Below are 19,560 nucleotides of genomic sequence, written 5' to 3'. Positions count from 1 at the left end.
TGTTCCCAGATAATGCCTATTAAAAATCTGTCTAAGTTTCTCCAGAGACTGAGTGTATGTGATGTGCCTTGTAAGCTAAATGTAAGGTAAAGAGAAGATAGAATAAAGACAGAGAAAGGTTTAAATAGATAGATACATTTTATTTCTTACCCAAAGACAAGTCTTCAAGTTGGTACAAATACAGACATCAGACTTTAATCAGGTACAATCAGCAGACAGATTCTGGGTACGACCGGACAGAGCCCTGCCGTCTGACAGAAGCGTTGGGGAAAATTCCAAAGCTATGGCAATTTGTCCCCTCTTTTATACACAAACCTCTCCATAGAAGTCTATGGTGAGGTACCTAGCTCTCACTTTCTGAGATGATACTTTCCCACACAGTCTTATCAGCATGTTTTGGGAAGCGTTGAGATAACAGTTCCACATCTGTCTGTGTCGCAATACTTTTCACACCATCTTAAGAACTCTGTATAACCTCTGTAGCCTTCTATACAAAACTAATAAACTCCATTTTGTTCATCTGATTTAAAGTGACAGTTGTACCAGTTTGTGTCAGGACTCATTGTTCAGACCTGCTTTTTGCAGATTCTCAAATATTAAATCACTTTCTTGTTGTTTGGCCTAGTCAGTACTTTTTCAGTTGTTTTAGCTATTTAAGGTATGTAAATTGACCCACCACTATTCCAGTGGATGGATCCCAAGCGGGGACACATATTAACTTACAGGAAAAGCAAGTCCTTGCGCAGCCAGTCATAGATTTTTAAACCTAGCTGGTATTTTTACAGCCTGAGTCCTAAAATCTGGCCTTCCACCCTTCCGGTGGATCCAGTGAGGGTCTCTTGCTGTAGTATAATTATACATTCCCCACTTGTCACCCCCTCTGGAGAGGGGTGACACAAAACTCGTCAAGCTCGTCATCATCTATTCCAGAAGGTGGCAAGCTATCAAACGAGAGGGGGAGTTTTGCTCTTATGGATTGCTAGCAGATATTATGCAAGACAGAAAACTTCATTTTTAGGTGGTATATTTCTGGGCATATGGAATTCCCTTTATATTACCCAACCTCTTGGGCCTTAATCTTGATGTTACCCCTCTTGAGGTGTACTCAAACCTGTAGTGAGAGAGGTTTTATGAATGGGACAAAACCATGAGTTCATCTATACGGGTAATAGCAATTTCAGGTGGATCATACTAATAAATACTTTCAGGTCTTTTTATGACTTAGTACATGGGGAGATAATCTAATGTATCTATCTCAGTGGTCTTGAGAAGGGACAGTGGTTTCGATTAAGCATTGTTATGGGCTCAACAAATATGTGGTTAGTATTCAGATTGCTGTTTAAGGTTATAGGTATTCAGAATCCTTAAATAGGTCGGGATTCCTGGACCTTACCAGTACTCATCATTGGCATCCAACCATGAGCACTAATAAGTGGATAGTAAGCATGAGGTTGCCTCATACAGCAAAAAGAGTCAAACCTAGAAAAATTCATATCACCAGAGGTCATGCATGGATCTTGACATATGCATAATGACCTGGAAGTATGGGAAGCAATTTATATATCCATTACCCCACTTGGAGCTTAGTCAAACCTACAGAAAGACATGCAACGTAAGTAAGCCTAAACAATTGCATAGCTGGTTGATACTAACAGAGTAAAGGAAATAATAGGAAAATAAAAATAAAACCTTTTCAATATCTAGACAGGATTACTGCTAAACTAAAAATAAAACAAAATATGTATCTATAATGTCCATAAACAGCAACAGTAATTCTCAAATTAAGTATCAGTTCTAAATTCTCTTTCATCGATCATGGTTGAGGCGGTGGAAGCGCTGAAGAATCTGGACGGAGTTCTGGAAGATCTAACAGGGCTGGATATTCAGGCTGGCCTGCTGAAGGAAGTGGTCGGTCTTGAGATGGTTAGGCTGGTAACATCTGGTTTTGCGGCTGAGTAAACACGTATATCTTTCACATGTGGTCCAGTAGATCTTGAAGACGTACTTATGGTGTACAAACTGGGATCTTTCCATGGAATTGGGATTTGGAATTGGAATTTGCATAATATATCCCCACTTCTGGCTTGCATAATGTGCGAGACAGATTGGTAATTTTTAGAAAGACATGATCAAATAACAATGGGAAAGTATATGGAACAAAAGAGAAAAACAATTAAAATTTAGAGATGATGGTAAATGTTCAATTATTGATGTATGGAGGGCAATGCGTCGCAATCTATCGCCAATAGATATGGAATCTTCACCTACCATGACTACCATTCACCAAGGGTTGAGCCCTCAGCTGCAGGAGGCCAGCAGGACTTACGAGTTAGATGATTCAAAAAGCAGCTTCAAAGATAGCAGGGAAACCTAGAAATGATAATGTGTTAACAGTTTACAAAAACAGGCGATGATTATCCTGATAGTAGAACATACAGAGACATAACACATTCATACTCACGCATCTACTAATGTACTCCAACATAGAGACCCAAAATAAAAATTACTAATTAGCGGAAAGCTCAACGCTTTGACCGCAAGTGACATTAGGAGAAAGCAAGACAAAAACTGTAAACAGAAATATGCCTAGAGAGACAGTACAAAAGTAAATAAATACGTAGTGTCAGCTATTATATATTTATACTACTCTATCCCAAATTAATAAATACTACTCCCCAGAGTGTGCTTCTAAAGACAGCTACAACTTGCCTGCCAAAAACTACACTGGTAATTATTGGCCATGGGCTCCAACGCCATGATAGAGCCCCCAAAAAGGGACATTGCAAACACTCCCAAAATGAACCCAGAAAAAAAACCTGCGAATAAGGTCCTCTGAGTCGAGGAGCAGCGGTCCACAGGGTCCCGCTGATTAGCTACAACGTAATCACCCCAATGAACCTTAAGTGGCTACAACGCACGTAGTGAAATAAAAAATTTTATAGGTTAGGCTCTCCCGCGTATACAACTAACCATTTCTAAACAATTTTAAATTACCCGAGTCAACCTGTACACAATCGCAACGAAAGTCGTTAGACGTCTCTTTATTAACCCCGCGGTCATCTATACAAGTAACTCATAGGTGGGCAATAGTGCCGAAACCGCAGGCCACTCCGAAAAATGGAATGGAAGTCTGCTCAAAATCTAATAAATGAGATACCGTCATCCATTGAAGGGGCACCTTCGATGGATGTAAGTCTCAGACATCAGTATCAAAATTATAGCATGACACTAGTAGAAGGAAATTAAATAAATTAAAATTAAGAAATAAATAAAGGGAAAAAGAAAAAAGAAATAAGAAATATAGCCTGTTCCTAAAGAGAATCTCTGAAGCCTAATCCAGAAGTAGCAAGCAAAGAAATTATTTTAAAGGAAAAAAACATGTAAGCTCTTCTGGTAAGGCACCTTAACTTTACCGTGTATACTGAGGAAAGCTTGGAGGTGGTAGAGCGGAACAGGAAGGAAGCTAGGGCAAGCAGTACAAACTCAGTCATGCAAGACGAACAAAGCTGAAAAAGACTGTGAAATACTTAACAGTTTTTACAAGAAAGAGTCTGTAGCTAGCATGCTCTGGAAATCACGCTAGACCCCTGTGTTATAGAACACAGGCACAATATAATAGCATTTAGATGTAACAAAAACAGTTGCTTCTCAACAATATAACCAAACTATGCAACAGTCTTCCTAGAATACTACCAGTTAAGCATTCAGCAAGAAATACATGCGTACTAATCATACTAAGGTAAATGTGACACTATAGTGGAACATTAAGACATATATCTGTACAGGGCAAAAGAAAGTAACATCTGTAGGAATTGAGTAATACCATTTAAAGTGCGAAAACCGGGATTATGAAGCATAAATCATGGGGGGCCACGTAAATGAACTATCAGCATAATACCAAAAACAGATTAAAGAAGCATTGTAACATAATTACAGAAAGCCACACTCGGACAAAGAAGGAGAAAGCCGGTTTTCAAAGGGGTAAGTTATGTATGTTTGAAGGAAAGATATCTTTTTAACACTTTGTAAGCACATGGTGTAGCACAATGAAGTCTATCAGGCTGTCACTAGCAGCGTAAAAATAAAGAAACCTATCTCGGGTTTAAAATCATGACTCAGAGACAGAGTGAGAAAGCATTAGAGTATCTATTGTTTAAGGGTGGTGAGCTGAAAGAGAGGGCAACGCACAAAAGTCAAAGCAGTATGAGCATAAATTTTGGGGAGTGGGAGACAACGTCCTAATAAAGGGAGAATGCAGAGTAAGGCTAGGATGCAGTGCCGTAATCTTAAAAGTGAAGGAAAAAGAATACATCCGTACATTCTTACATGCAACGAACTTGGCAGCATGAAAAAGATATGAGAGGGAGTTAGTTAAATGGATTTAGGAGCAATGCAGTTGACAGAGGATAGACAGTGAGAGGTTAAAAAGAATACCTGTGTAAATGACTATTTAATTTGTACCACTTCAGCATAGAACAGGGAAAAAAATGAACGGAACAGGGAGGGAAAAAAAAAGTCACTTTCTGAGCTTTAAAAGTGATCTGCAGAGCCTCGTCTGCCAAAGCAGTGCTGGACTGATAAGGCAGCTAAAGTGGGCAAGCTTCCCAGATTCTCGTGTCCTTGAGATAGTGAACTACAGCGCTTGTTAGGGAAAACTTTTTAAAAGTTACAGAAAGAAATGGCAGTTTCGGAAGCCTGGATAAGGATATGTGAGGGAAAAAAGGGTTTAGAATTTCAGCTCTTCGGGCAAATGTAAATGGATTTATAAAGGCAGATTCGAAGCCCAAGAGGGAGTATATATGAAATATGACAATTACTAGTAAAGTAAGTTTTGTTCCAGAAAGAAAATTAGAAAGAAAATTAAAACGCACACCACATGGGACTGAGAAGGAAAAAGAATAGTTTTATAGGGAATCAAAAAAAATGATTTCTAGTTTGCACCAGAAGCCAAAAAGGTGTATGTAAGGTGTTAAGTTACCCCAATTGGTATCGTGCGGGCCACATGCTTATAAATTTTAGGAGTCGGCAAAGCATCAGAGAAGAGGGCAGGGAGGATTGATATGGCAGAAAAAGTGGGAAAAGAACAAAATGTTGTGGAGGAGGGAAATCAGATTGGACTTAAGGGAAAAAGAAATGGCTGAGCAGCAGTAAAAAAGGACAATTAGGTGAACTACGCAGTAAATAATAACGGGCAGGAAATGCGCTTCAAAGTGAAAAAGCCAAGCCAGATTTAGACAACGGCATACAGAGATAAGAACTAAGAAAAACAGAGACAGTATAGTATAGTGCACTCAAGTCAGACGGAGTGCAAAGACACACACAAAGATGTAAAAGGAAAAAGAGCGGACCCGCAGACCACAAAAAAAGGGGAGATAAGAGATACAGAATCAGGAAATGTATGTAACAGCGGAAAAGATAACACAGGAGCATGAGATAGAAACTACATATCCATGAGGAGAAACGGAAATCAAAGGTTCTAATGCTGCACTATGCAAAAAAGCCGAGAAAAGTACAGGAAGAAGGGGGGCCGTGGGCTGTTAGAGGGAAAGCATAGTTCAGAAAACTAAAAGAACTGAATAGGGTCTTATGGGAAGTGTAGTGCACAAAGATTTGGATACGGCTTGCATTTGTTCAAAGTCATGGGAGACAGAGAAGTTTAGAGATAAGGGGAAAACAGCAGTTGAACGGCGGTAAGCAGCTACAAAGCGGAGCCCCGTAATTAGTGTTTGCAGCTGAAAAGAGAAGAGAGTTGTAGGAAGTAGGAGGGACAGTCCCGAGGCAATAATAAAAAAAATCTCGAGGATAACTGTGTCAGCACAAGCAAAAGTATGTGCCGCACACACAGAGTAAAGGCAATAGCAGATGTAGAAAGGTGGGGGCTGTCAGGTATAGGAACAGAGAAACCAGAAGGATTTTAGAAGGGAGCAATCTGAAAACGTGCTGTTCTCCTAGGGTAAAGAAAATTCCCCCGATCCGGGAGTATACAGAGAAGAACGGAGCAGGATTAGACCCAGGGGATTAATAGGAAGAGGTAGGCAGAGAAGGTTAGGATGAAGGAGAGCAGGGAAAGGGATTGGGGGGGCGACAGAAGAAGAAAGAACAGAATACATAGTGAGGACAAGGATTTGATAAGGAGGGATTAAGACAGAACACAGGGTGGGATGGGAAACAGAAAATGCACAATCTCTGAGGATTGTTAAGCGAGTATGCTAGCATAAAGACCAATCCAAAGATTTTGAACATTGAAATAAACATACAGCAAACCCCAAATCGCAGTCGCCTGGATTCGGTGTTATGCACCATGCACACAACAAGCACAGTCTTGCGCACATCTCGCAAATCAAAGAGATGGACAGGATAGGAGAAAAAAGAGGGTGAGAAAGAACAGAACAGAATATAGAAGTGAAAGTTAGAACTCAAAGAACCATCCCCAGTAGATTAAAAATTAGGGAAAGAGATCAGCATAGACAAGGGCAGAGAACCAGGTGTGTTAGTTCAGCGCAAGGCATGCAGACATTCAGGGAAGAAAGTAAAAAGACAGAAGAATAGAGGAGTATTTAAAGTAGGGGTGAGAATGGACAGGACATTAATGCCCCTGACGTGTCCATGATAGGGGAAAAATGAAGGAATAACAGCAGGGAGATTGGGGAAGGAAAGATGAGAAAAAATGAGAAAAAAGTGATAGAAAGATAACATAGAACATTTGAACGCACAAAATAAGTATCCCCTCTTGCGTTCAAAAGAAGAGAAAGAAGGATAGAATGAACGGTCAGCGTACGGCTGGTCACCACTGTTTTAATTTCCCCCTCTTGGACCTCTTTCTGACTCCAGATCACACGGGGGACTAAAGATACCTATTTCACATAACAGGTTCTGTATGATTTCTCCCACCTTCATTGTCACCCAATCACAAGGAGGTCTGTTCTGGGTTTGCATTAGGGGCTGTAATCGAATTCTAATTCCCATAACTACTGCTTTCAGTCTTCCTGGATCTAGGTATACTCTGAGCCATTTATGTTCCCAGATAATGCCTATTAAAAATCTGTCTAAGTTTCTCCAGAGACTGAGTGTATGTGATGTGCCTTGTAAGCTAAATGTAAGGTAAAGAGAAGATAGAATAAAGACAGAGAAAGGTTTAAATAGATAGATACATTTTATTTCTTACCCAAAGACAAGTCTTCAAGTTGGTACAAATACAGACATCAGACTTTAATCAGGTACAATCAGCAGACAGATTCTGGGTACGACCGGACAGAGCCCTGCCGTCTGACAGAAGCGTTGGGGAAAATTCCAAAGCTATGGCAATTTGTCCCCTCTTTTATACACAAACCTCTCCATAGAAGTCTATGGTGAGGTACCTAGCTCTCACTTTCTGAGATGATACTTTCCCACACAGTCTTATCAGCATGTTTTGGGAAGCGTTGAGATAACAGTTCCACATCTGTCTGTGTCGCAATACTTTTCACACCATCTTAAGAACTCTGTATAACCTCTGTAGCCTTCTATACAAAACTAATAAACTCCATTTTGTTCATCTGATTTAAAGTGACAGTTGTACCAGTTTGTGTCAGGACTCATTGTTCAGACCTGCTTTTTGCAGATTCTCAAATATTAAATCACTTTCTTGTTGTTTGGCCTAGTCAGTACTTTTTCAGTTGTTTTAGCTATTTAAGGTATGTAAATTGACCCACCACTATTCCAGTGGATGGATCCCAAGCGGGGACACATATTAACTTACAGGAAAAGCAAGTCCTTGCGCAGCCAGTCATAGATTTTTAAACCTAGCTGGTATTTTTACAGCCTGAGTCCTAAAATCTGGCCTTCCACCCTTCCGGTGGATCCAGTGAGGGTCTCTTGCTGTAGTATAATTATACATTATGCATAACCAAAGACTAATTTTTAAGGTACCAATTATTTTTCTCACTCACATTTTTAGAGTGACTTGCACTAACACACCTGTCAAGTATTTCCAAATGACACTTGATCCAGGCTACTCCACTTGGTAGCTTGTTGTTTTGATACATCACTATCTTTAGTGCAAATAAACAAGGAGGGTTTTTTGTCCACACCACCTCATTTTCCCCTCTCAAAATACAATTTTTAATAAAATTGTTACCTAAAATAAAAACTGCCTTATTATATGCCACCTACATCCAAATGTCAAAGAAATTCCTAGGTTTTCCACACACTGTGTGTTTTTTCCCCTCTGTGTTATAAAAATCATAGTACAGGACTGGGACCAAGATGGCTGCTGCACGTACCTGATGTGTGGGAGTGTTCTCTGTGGTCCTTGTTGTTGGCCACAATGCTGAAGAGAAGGGGACGAGCTGTTGCGGATGCCTTTCAATGGCAGAATTCCTCTTATGTTTCTTCATGATAGATTCGTATCTTCAGAGGACTGAGATTCCTGTTGAGTCGGTGAGCAGCCTGAAGGAGCAGCACGGGGTGAATGGAGGTCCCGAAATGCACCATGGACTAGAGGTTACACTCAGCCCCAGCATGAGAGCTCCCCCTCAACAGCGAGGCAGCAGCTCCCCGATGTCAACATCTTCTACCCTGCATGTGGAATGTTCCGCAGAGGTCGAATGACGAGAGGCACTGGATCAGCCCAATGGAGTTCTGGGGAGCCAGGGGTTGCTGGCTTTACCAACAGAGGCAGCCGCGTTTTTTTTATCGCTAAGGGGGCGCTGGATGCAATGAGTAGAGAGTGATAAAATTACTATGGAACCTAAGGTACAGTCTATACCATTTACTTTATCAATTACCAAACCTGTTGAAGTCACTCTGGATAGTTTGTGGTCTCTCATAGTCAGGGCCGTGCCAACACGGTAAGCGAGGTAAGCATGGCAGGAGGGCGCCATCCTCTGGGGGGCACCCCGCCGCACCATGCTTACCTCGCCCTCTTCTCCCCAGATCCTTTTCCTTTTTTTTTTTGTTTAAATTTACTTCTGTCGGGCGGCAGCGTAGCGTTAGTGAGGAGGCGGCGCTCCCCCGCCCTGATGTGTCAGTCTTCCCTTCGCTCAGTTCCGCCATCTTCTGACATCAGAAATGACATCAGAAGAAGGTGGGACACTGAGCGAAGGGAAGACTGACATGTCGGGGCGGGGGAGCGCCGCCTCCTTCTCACTAACGCTACACTGCCGCCGGACAGAGGTAAATTTAAACAAAAAAAAAAGGAAAAGGATCTGGGGAGAAGAGGGCGGGTAGTGTAGCGATCGTTTTCGGGGGCGGGGCCAAGTGCAGGGGGGTGCTGGAGACCCTAGGCACGGCCCTGCTCATAGTAAACTTTATATCCCCAGGTCCAAAAATTGGGTCAAGATCTGACTACCTTGGAAGGAAAGTTGAAGAAAACTGATGTTGGATTAGAAGGTTTAATTCAACAATACAAGAGAGAGATATACAGAATCTACAAACCAACATTGTGAAAGATTTGTCTATCTTGAGGAGGAAAACTGAATCGCTTGAAAAATTATCCAGGAGTAATAATCTCTGATTCCTTAATTTTTCTAAACAATTTGCAGTTACCCCTCGAGATATGTTTAAAAAATATATTAAGGAAATATTTGGGGGGGGGGGGCACTGAAGAATCTATTCCACCTTTTCCACAAGTATATTATTTGCCTAGTAAACCAGTAAATGATGAGCAAGCTCAAGAAATTCAAACATTGGATGTTTCCGCTCTCTTTGAGTCCTCAGACACTGATTTAGTTATGGCATCAACCTTAGTCCCTACTGTGGTATTGGCGCCTGATAAAAATTGGTTAATGAGAAAGTATTTCAAAAATAAGGAGAAAACATTTTTGGGATTGAAAATTCAAAATTTTCCAGATGTTTCTAGAGATATGCAGAAGAGATGTTGGCAGTTCCTGTTAATGAAACCAGGTGTTCTTCAGCTAGGGGGCTATTTTTTCCTGTGATATCCGTGTAAAGATATAGTCAGATACCAATAAGTCAAATATGTCTTTTACGAACCTTCTCACCTTACTGCTTTCTTGTCAGCTAAACGGTTCACTAGGGGGTAATTTGTACCTAATACCTACTGAATATGCTCTCTTTTTTGGTAATAGGAATTTAATGGCACGTTAGGTCATCTACCTTCATTTCTTGTTTCCTTAAATTAGAATTTCCATTGAATGTAATCATGGACCCAATATGTGGACTTGAGTATGATTGGTATAAAATTTTTCCTCTTTACATTTTTATTTATGTTTGTTGAGTATTGAAATAATGTAAAATCATACTTTTCTGTACAAGTACTTTTAAAATCATAGTACAGTATGTAATTCATCTGTTGTTGTTGACACTTATAAATTAAGTATGATGTAACATTTTACGCTACTCCGTGTCATTGTGTATCGTGCAATTGTTATGTTCCATCATTAACCTATATTACCTGGACTTTGATTTACCATGGCCACCCATTTTAAACAATCAGATGACTGATCACAACCTGGTTTTAGACTTTGGGGTTTGCCTTGGTTACCAGCTTTAAGTAATTGGAGGACTGATTACAGCCTAGTTACCTATCCACAATGAACATTACCTTTATAGTGAATACATTTAGCAGTTTTATCATTTGCACTTTATTAACTATTGGTAGTATTTGTTGCAGGCCTCAAGAAGAACATATCCAGCATCTAGTCATTCTGATGGAGTGTTTACAGGGTGCTAGAATGCCGCCTACTGGACATGTTGTATTTCTTGGATGCCTTAACTTTACCACCCATGTGGTTAATACTAGTGCATCATCATTACCTTGGTTCAAGTGGCATTTCTTTTCCAATGAACTGATAACTCTTGACTTTTACGAACAGTCACTGAAACTTTTGCATTACTTGGTTTACTTATGGACATTGACCCAGGTCATTTATATTGCTTGCAAATCTACAATAACCCACGATGTCATCTCATATGCTTTCATGTTCATGTACATTGTTAAGAGCCTTGTACTTCTGAACTGGCATAAGTTGTATTGATTCATATCTGTCTTGGTGAACAAGATTATGCACACTTTTGTCCTTTAGTTAGTGTTTCAAGCCCCTTTGGTTTCTATTTCAAGCCAAAGGTCCTTGACAGAGGGGGGTGTGTAGGGACAAAACCCTGCATAAAAGCACTACCATGAAGCACTATTTTACATTGTGAATCTGACAATTACAAACAGCCTATGTCAGCTCTCATGCAGAGACTTGGTACTGTAATAGGCCTCTAAGACATTGCAGAGACATCGAGGCTGACAAAGGCAAAACAACAACTTTTGTTTACTGTACTTGGGACAGAATAAGAACATACAGGAGGGTGAAGGCCTGGTTCTTAGGCCCAAGGATATACCACTGGAGAACACCATCAGGCTCATTTTCGAAAGAGAAGGACGCCCATCTTTCGACACAAATCGGAAGATGGATATTCTTCTCCTAGGGTCATCCAAATCGGTATAATCGAAAGCCGATTTTTGGACGTCCCCAACTACTTTCCGCCAAAGTTCAAGGGGGCGTATCGGAGGCGTAGTGAAGGCAGGACTTGGGCGTGCCTAACACATGGACGTATTCGACCCATAATGGAAAAAAAAGGGCGTCCCTGACGAGCACTTTGACGACTTTACCTGGTCGTGTTTTTCTTACGACCAAGGCATAAAAAGGTGCCCAAAATGACCAGATGACCACCGGAGAGAATCGGGGATGACCTCCCCTTACTCCCCTAGTGGTCACTAACCCCCTCCCACCCTCAAAAAACATCTTTAAAAATATTTTTTGCCAGCCTCTATGCCAGCCTCAGATGTTATACTCAGGTCCATCACAGCAGTATGCAGCTCCCAGTTTTAGTGGGTGCAGTGCACTTCAGACAGGCGGGCCCAGGCCCATCCCCCTCCCTTCCTGTTACGTTTGTGTAGGAAACAGCGAACCCTCCAAAACCCACCACAAACCCACTGTACCCACATCTAGGTGCCCCCTTCACCCTTAAGGGTTATGGTAGTGGTGTACAGTTGTGAGTAGTGGGTTTTAGGGGGGATTTGGGAGGCTCAACAGACAAGGTAAGGGAGATTCTTCCTGGGAGCATTTTATGAAGTTCACTGCAGTGCCCCCTAGGGTGCCCAGGTTGGTGTCCTGGCATGTCAGGGAGACCAGTACACTACAAATGCTGGCTCCTCCCACGACCAAAGGGCTTGCATTTGGTCGTTTCTGAGATGGACGTCCTTGGTTTCCATTATCGCCGAAAATCTGAAACGACCAAGTCTAGGGACGACCATCTCTAAGGACGACCTAAATGTCAAGATTTGGGCATCCCTGACCATATTATCAAAACGAAAGTTGGACGTTCATCTTGTTTCGTTAATACGAGTTTCCCCGCCCCTCCTTCAGGACGTTTTGCAAGGACGTCCTCAACAAAACTTGGGTGTCCCTTTCGATAATGCCCCTCCGTGACATCATGTTCCTGTCAAGCTGAGATTAAGAGCCCTTTCCTGGAAGCTGTTATCATCTGTTATCTGATGCAGCCCAAGTTTGCTACTATCGGCTCCAAGCCTGCCACAGGACAAAGGCTCATTAATCTGTGACATCACTTTCCTGGTTACTCTTGCCTGGCTGAGAAGAGTTTCACCGGCTGCCTGAATTCCTAATCATGTACCATCATCAGTTCCTGACTACTGAGTATCCCGAGGTTGTGAGTGTTATCATCTTGTCAGGTTGATCTGCTACTGCTTGAGTGCTGTAGGGGTATTTACCTGAGATCTCACCTTTGCTGGTCTTGGCCTGTAAAGCCTGAACCATTCTTAGAACAAGATGGATTCTACAACCTGTGACCTGTAAGCTTCAGTAACCATCAGAAACCAGCTTTCTTGCAATGGAAAAGTACTGCTGAACATTGCAAGATTTCTACATTCCAAGGACAGTCTTTGATGCAGACTTGCCCCGTTATCTCCTGTGAACATTGTAGGAGAAACAGTCATGGCTCCAGGATGTGTGAGACCAGACAGGGAGTTTGAATACCATCTAACAAAGGCTCACTTATTGCCCATGAAGTTGCCTGGACATTATGTCACCGTCCGTGATTTGTCCAAAGGTATCATCTGACCCTGAGATACCAAAAGTTTTGGACGGAAGAAAGTCAGTTAGACGAGGGGGGGGGGGATAAGGAGAGAGTCGGGGGGGGAGAACGGAAGAAGATAAGATCACCAGAGGATTTGCAAGTGAATAGCCGGCTCTGAGTCACAGCTAGAGACTGATTTTCCTATCATCAGTGAACTGTGTGCATTGTAACCTGTTCCTGAGGTTTGCACCACAACAACAAGGACTTATCTACTGACAGTGCCATCTGTATTCAGAATAGACCTTGGACCTTATCTCAGGCGTGAGAGAGACTCGCTGAGAATTCAGCTTGAGACTCTGAGGAGTTCCACTTATCTACCATTGGGAATCTGTGACAGACGGCAAAGGTGAGATCTAGAAATTTTCCTCTAGTCGGGGTAATTAGTTCTGGGGTTTTATCTGAGACAGACAGGTCTAGTGGACAGAACATAATAAACCTAATATATTTCATCTCTCTGGCATGGTTTATTCATACAGCACAGCTAAGCTAACGTATCAGTCTGATTACAGAGGTACACCCCTGGACCCAAGTTTATAATATTGCTATCTAGTAATGTTATCTGATAAGTACCTCTAAGTGAGCACTACCACCTGGCTACCACATACCCCAGGTGGTGATCCCATTTTTGGCACACGCCCAAAACACACAGTAGAAAATATTTTCTATTTTCTACCGCGTGGCGCTTACCTGGTGTTAATCGACCTGGCATTAATCGACAGTTTATGCGTGTTGAACCCTTACCACCCGGTTAGCATGTGAGACTTTACCGCTAAGTCAGTGGGTGGCGGTAAGGTCTCAGGCTGAAAATGGACGCGTGCTGGTTTTAATTTTGCCACAAAAATAAAATGCCTTTTTTCCAGGCGCACTGAGGAAATGGACCAGCGCACATCTAAAACACGTGCCTACACCAGCGCAAGTCACTTTTAGGCGTTTCTTAGTAAAAGGGCCCCTAAATAAGTAATACTAACCTTAATTGTAGTGGCAATGAAATCAGGGGGGGGGGGTCTAGATTCAATCACATGCATTAGCACAATTTAAACAATGTGATTTTGAATGCAATATCATACATTGGCTTTACAATCAAAAATCAACTCAGCATGTTTCCAATATTACTGAAATCAACAATTTATTAAAAAAAAATCAAATCAAAATTAATAAACTTTTTATGGGCAAACAAGACTCCAAGAATAGCCATAAAGAAATTAAAATCTAGTCCAATAAATGGTGGGGTAAATTTTCCTAGTTTTTATGACTATCACATGTCTTTTCTCCTGAAACAAAATTCAAAATTTATGCCCAAAGAGGAACTACTTAATTACCCTTCTTGGTTCTATATAGAAACTCATAAACATAAAGATGTGCCTTTAATTACCTTCCATGGTCTCAATATACTAAGTTAAATAAGAATGTTTTGTTTATAACTCTTAATACTGTATTCAATGAACTTGACACTGTTGTTAAAAAGCCATTAAGGCATTCCATATTTACCCCAATATGGAACAATCCTACCTTTAAAATCAACAAAACTTGTATAAACTGGCCACTATGGAAAAAAGCCGGCATATGGTCATTAAATGATATTATAAAAGACAAAACCTGGGTTCCCTCCTCACAGTTATGCTTGAAATTTGGTATTCCCAATACCCACCACTATAAATGGATACAACTTAAGCACTGCATAACTGCTACTACTGACATTACTAAACTTCCTACTGATCAGTGGCGTAGCAAGGGCGGGGCGGTGGGGGCGGTCCGCCCCGGGTGTCATCAGGTGGGGGTGGTGCTCCGCTCCCGCTGCTCCACCTTTAAAACCTTTTTTTTTCGAAGCGCCGGAGAGTGGCAGGCAGCGCGCCTCGCGTCTGCCCTGCTAGTAAAGAAGATCTCGCTGACGTCGTCGCCCTTCCCACATTGAGTCCCGCCCCACTCTGAGGCAACTTCCTATTACCGCGAGGGCGGGCGGGACTCAATGTGGGAAGGGCGACGACGTCAGCGAGATCTTCTTTACTAGCAGGGCAGACGCGAGGCGCGCTGCCTGCCACTTTCTGGCGCTTCGAAAAAACAGCTGTGGGGGGGGGGACTCAGAGGGGAGAAGGGGATTGGGGAGGGATGGGGGCGCTCAGAGGGGTGCTTAAAGGGGATTAGGGAGGGTGGGAGAGCATCGAGGGGAGAAGGGGATTGGGGAGGGTGGGGGCGCTCAGAGGGGTGCTTAAAGGGGATTAGGGAGGGTGGGAAAGCATCAAGGAGGGGAGAAGGGGATTGGGGAGGGGTGGGGGACCTCAGAGGGGTGCTTAAAGGGGATTAGGGAGGGTGGGGGAGCTCAGAGAGGGGAGAAGGGGATTGGGGAAGGGTGGGGGAGCTCAGAGGGGTGCTTAAAGGGGGTTAGGGAGGGTGGGGGAGCTCAGAGAGGGGAGAAGGGGATTGGGGAAGGGTGGGGGAGCTCAGAGGGGTGCTTAAAGGGGAATAGGGAGGGTGGGGAGCTCAGAGAGGGGAGAGGGGATTGGGGAGGGGTGGGGGAGCATCAAGGAGGGGAGAAGGGGATTGGGGAGGGGTGGGGGAGCTCAGATGGGTGCGGGGGAGCTCAGAGAAGGGGATTAGGGAGTGTGGGGAGCTCAGAGAGGGGAGAAGGGGATTGGGGAGGGGTGGGGGAGCTCAGATGGGTGTGTGGGAGCTCAGAGAGGGGAGAAGGGGATTAGGGAAGGGTGGGGGAGCACAGAGGGGTGCTTAAAGGGGATTAGGGAGGGTGGGGAGCTCAGAGAGGGGAGAAGGGGATTGGGGAAGGGTGGTGGAGCTCAGAGGGGTGCTTAAAGGGGATTAGGGAGGGTGGGGAGCTCAGAGAGGGGAGAAGGGGATTGGGGAGGGGTGGGGGAGCATCAAGGAGGGGAGAAGGGGATTGGGGAGGGGTGGGGGAGCTCAGATGGGTGCGGGGGAGCTCAGAGAGGGGAGAAGGGGATTGGGGAAGGGTGGGGGAGCTCAGAGGGGTGCTTAAAGGGGATTAGGGAGGGTGGGGAGCTCAGAGAGGGGAGAAGGGGATTGGGGAAGGGTGGGGGAGCTCAGAGGGGTGCTTAAAGGGGATTAGGGAGGGTGGGAGAGCATCAAGGAGGGGAGAAGGGGATTGGGGAGGGGTGGGGGAGCTCAGATGGGTGCTCAGGGAGGGGAGAAGGGGATTGGGGAGGGTGGGGTGCTCAGAGGGGCGAGGGTTCTGAAACTGGAACTGGGGTCTGACAAGGTGGCAGGAGGGAAAATGGGTCCATGCCTGGGGCAGGTGGGAGAATGGGTCTGGGGCTGAAAGAGGGGGATGCAAGGCATGCGGTGGATGAAGGAGACTGGAACTGGGGGCTGAAAAGAGGGGGCAGAGAGAGGGGACAGATCCTGGATGGAAGGGGGGCACGTGAGGGAGGGCAGACCCTGGACGAATGGGAGAGGGAGGGCAGATGGATTGAAGGGGCAGAGAGAAAGGGCAGATGGTGGGTGGAAGGAGAGAGAGAAAGAGGGCAGACTAGGGCAAATGGTGGATGGAAGGGGCAGAGATAGAGGGCAGATGTTGATGGAAAGGGGAGAGAGAGATGGCAGACTGGGGCAGATGGTGCATGGAAGGGGCAGAAGTGGATGGAAGGGAGAGAGGGCAGACAGTGGATGGAAGGGGCAGAGAGAGAGGGCAGACACTGGATGGCAGAGAGAGAGCGAAGACAGATGCTGGATAGAAGGAAGACAGTGAAAAGATGAGGAAAGCAGAAACCAGAGACAACGAACTGTAAATATATATTTTTATTTTTTTGCTTTAGGATAAAGTAGTATTGTAGCTGTGTTAATAAATGTTTATAATAGAACATGTAAATAAGGTCATCTTTTTATTGGACTAATTTTAATACATTTTACTTTCGGAGAACAAAACCCCCTTCCTCAGGTCAGGATAGGACACTGTAACAGTACTATACTGAATTGACCTGAGGAAGGAGGTTTTGGCCTCTGAAAGCTAAATGTATTAGTCCAATAAAATGATATTATTTGTTTTATTTCTATTTGTTAATTTGTAAAGTGGTGATTGGTATTTGTTAGTTTTTTCAAATTTACATCTGCTGTCTTTATATTTTGCACAGTACTAGAGGACATTTTCTGTTTCTGTGGTGTTGCATTGTATGCAGAGTCTGGCATTGGGGGTTCAGTTTAATTTTTGTCAAAATAGAAAGTTTATGATTACTTATTTTATAGTGGATTAGGGTATATCTGTATTTGTGAAAAAGACATGGCTTTCGGTTGGCATTGACTGTGCAGGATCGACAATCTGTACTAATCTGTCTGTTTTCGTTTTACAATAGGTGAATTGATGTTCTAGTGCTCACTGTAGTGTTTAAGATGCTTTCCTTTTCCTTGTGTGACTCGTACAAATTACTGCTTATGGTATGGTAGAATTGCTCTATAGGTCCTGAGTGTTTTGTATTCTCGGTATGCCTAGTACTGGATTTCGGGGGGGGGGAGGGGGGGTGTTAAAAAATGACCGGCCCCAGGTGTCAACTACCCTAGCTACGCCACTGCTACTGATCCTCCTAGTTATTGGCAAATTGGTAGAACTTTAATGTTATCTAAAGGAGCTGCCTCCAAATGGTACAAAATACTTCAACAAGCAAAATTCAAAGCACCTACTAAAATTATGGAATCCTGGGAACATGATTTAAATCTTCAACTCGACGAACAACTATGGAATAAATTTTGATTTAGAACTACACATACTACTAGATTTGCATCTACATCGCAATCCATGCTTTACTTGGCACATAGAGCTCTCTGGACTCCAAGTAAAATTGCCAAACTAAAAACATCAGTTCCCAAAAACAACACAGAAAAATGCTGGTCATGTAATAAAGATAAAGGAACTCTTAAACATATTATTTACTCCTGTACTTTTATACAAGAATATTGGAGATCAATATGGAACACCACATCATCTACATTGAAGATACCAGTGTCCTTCTCATATAAAATAGCCATATTAGGATCATTAGCTATACATTGCCCACTGGATAAATATCAATCACAACTTTTGGATTTACTTCTCCAAACAGCATTAAGAATACTTTTCTTCTGCTGGAAAGACTTATCCAAGGCAACCTACTTAACGTGCTGGAATTCAGTATGTATACTTGCCAAATATGAAATTGCAGCGGCTGAGAAGTATAATTCAATTACCAAATACAGGAAAACATGGTCTCCAAGATCAAATATGTAGTATTCTTGTGTAGATATGTTCTTTTAACTATCTGTTCTCACGATATGTCTACCTAACCATCGTTACAAATCTGTAACCATAATAATTGATATCTTTATCTTGTATCACATATGTATATTGTTTGATGCTCAGTTTATTGTTCATATTTGTATACTGGCTAACATTTTAGCCATTTGTGTTTTGTTCCATTGATAAAATTAAATAAAAATATTGGAAATAAAAAAAATACATTGGCTTTACCATAGATATAGCTTAATCAGTTCCCATATTTTTTGAATACACTTGAAAAAATGTACATATTTTATAAAAAATCATCTTACCTTATTGGTGCAAAGTGCACTGCAGTCTCATCCAAAGTCCTCTCCTTAATCCTTTCACTGTCTCGCAAACACTGGAATTAGTCTCAATCTTGGATGTATTTTCAACCTGCCCTACCAGTTTGTCCAGTTCCTCCCCTATCAGTTTGTTAGTTCCTCCTTTATTTTAATGAGGAGATGTTCCCTAACAAGCAGATGTAATAAACAATTTTGTAATAAGGAAAGTCCCTCTGGAATGGATTAACCCCCAGATTCTATACAGTGCAACTAAAATTGCACTTGCAAATCTGAGCTTATTCTGTTTTGCACGTGCAACTTAATTGGTTAATAAGCCAATCAGCATTGATAATTGGAAGTTAACAAGCAATTATCAGTACTAATTGGCACTAGTTAGGATTTGCATGCATAGCTCACTAAGGGGTCCTTTTACTAAGGTGTGCTGAAAAGTGACCTGCGCTGGTGTAGACGTATGTATTGGACATGCGCAGGTCCATTGTTCAGCGCACCTGCAAAATAGGCCTTTTTTTGACCAAAAATGGACGTGCTGTAAAATGAAAATTGGCACGTGTCCATTTTGGGCCTGAGACCTTACTGCAACCCATTGACTTAACGGTAAGGTCTCACGCGTTAACTAGGTGGTAATTGTCAGCTTGCAATCAATGGCGATGATTGCCAGGTTAGTGCCTTGCTCCGGAAAAGTTTCTGGCACGAGTAGCGGATGCACGTAAAAAATGAAATTACCGCCCAGGCCACCCGGTAGCCGGGTGGTAGTTCAAAATTGATGCACGTAGGACGTGCCTATACTGCTTAATAAAAGGGCCCCTAAGTCTAGTCTATAAAGCAGTGCATGCAAACACACTGCACGGAGCTCAAAAAGGGGTATGGCCATGGAAGGGCCATGGGTGCTATGCATGTGATCAAGGAGGTTGAAGAAAA

At 42.8% G+C, this 19,560-nt stretch overlaps 1 protein-coding gene across 2 annotated transcripts in view; it reads right to left on the bottom strand.

Annotated features, from left to right (window-relative positions):
- Nucleotides 1–18,723, bottom strand: part of LOC115463685 (alpha-1,4-N-acetylglucosaminyltransferase-like) — a 105,452-nt gene extending 86,729 nt beyond the window's left edge. Inside the window, exon 1 of one of the 2 annotated variants that reach the window (XM_030194406.1) lies at nucleotides 18,628–18,723. The gene's annotated coding sequence lies outside the window, so the exon portion shown is untranslated. The remainder of the gene's footprint in view (nucleotides 1–18,627) is intronic. The other variant, XM_030194407.1, reaches the window with a different exon arrangement.
- Nucleotides 18,724–19,560: the final 837 nt, after the last annotated feature.

This window comes from Microcaecilia unicolor, chromosome 2, assembly GCF_901765095.1.
Source record: "Microcaecilia unicolor chromosome 2, aMicUni1.1, whole genome shotgun sequence".
Taxonomy (NCBI): domain Eukaryota; kingdom Metazoa; phylum Chordata; class Amphibia; order Gymnophiona; family Siphonopidae; genus Microcaecilia; species Microcaecilia unicolor.
The sequence above is the reverse complement of the archived record's forward strand: the minus strand, read 5'-3'. Positions and strand labels throughout refer to the sequence as shown.